Raw genomic sequence first — 1,093 nt, forward strand, 5'->3', positions numbered from 1 at the left:
CCAGTGCTGCAGAAAACCTAAAATGAGAGGGTTCTGCACCCTTGTGGAGAGGTGACTGGGAGGTCCCAAACTCTCTACTCAAAGCTGTTCACTCCCAAAGACGATGATACTGGCGTAAGAATACTGGACATTTCTTTAAATTACTGCTAAACTCTAACACAACTCATTGAAACATGTTATATTTTATCTGCACAACAATGTCATTTTGTGACTTTTCTGTTGTTTTGTGTTCCTGGTTTTGGAAGAATACAAAAGTTTCTAAAACAGATGGACGACTTCTGTAAAATAATTTTTCATTTGTGATCGACTAAGTAACTTTTTTTTTCTTTTTGTTCTTTTTATTTTCAATTAATTATTTAATAAGAACCTTAATTCTGAAACTTGGTGGGAAACGTTTAGGAGACCTAAAAGAAAATGGATTTCTTCCAAAACCATAAAATTACAGGTTATCGTTGCTAACATCCTTTATTTTTACAGCAACTACAATACATGTCCCCACCACTATTTACTCTCCTTATTTTGACAGTTAAAGACATCAAAAAGTCTCACCATCTGCAGTCTTGTTAGTCTGTTCAGTGATGTTCTTTGCAATCTTTATGGAAAACTGAATTAAGCTGATGACCTGAACCAAAACATTTGTTTTTTCCTTTTTTAAATTGATATTTCTGTAAATATTTGCTTTTATTTGCTGTGGATGACCCAGTGTCAGTCTGTTAGTCTCACTGTCCACCTGTGTTTTTATACTCTGTATGCGCAGGGTCACCTGATGCTGTCTGACCGTTACCCAGCTTTTTAATGTTAAAGAGGGATCACAGAGTGAGTATATGATATCCTGATGTGGTCTAAAAATGCTGCAGTGTGTTTTTGAAGGTTCAGTGTTGATGGTGTTGAAATGACTACAAGTGAGTGCGGTCAAAACAGATGACGGTCTGAAAAGCAGAAGTGAGGATGAGGAGCCCGTCCTCAGGTCAGCTGCTTTTTTGGCTTTTCCAGTAGAAACGTGAGATTGAGGAGCTCAGAGACTGAGCTATGGGAAAGTTGGGGAGCACTGAGGTAAAACTAGTCAATCTGAATGAGGATTTTCATTTTCTTT

This window comes from Haplochromis burtoni, unplaced genomic scaffold, assembly GCF_018398535.1.
Source record: "Haplochromis burtoni strain Fernald_Lab_line unplaced genomic scaffold, NCSU_Asbu1 Contig_617, whole genome shotgun sequence".
In the NCBI taxonomy this organism is placed as follows: domain Eukaryota; kingdom Metazoa; phylum Chordata; class Actinopteri; order Cichliformes; family Cichlidae; genus Haplochromis; species Haplochromis burtoni.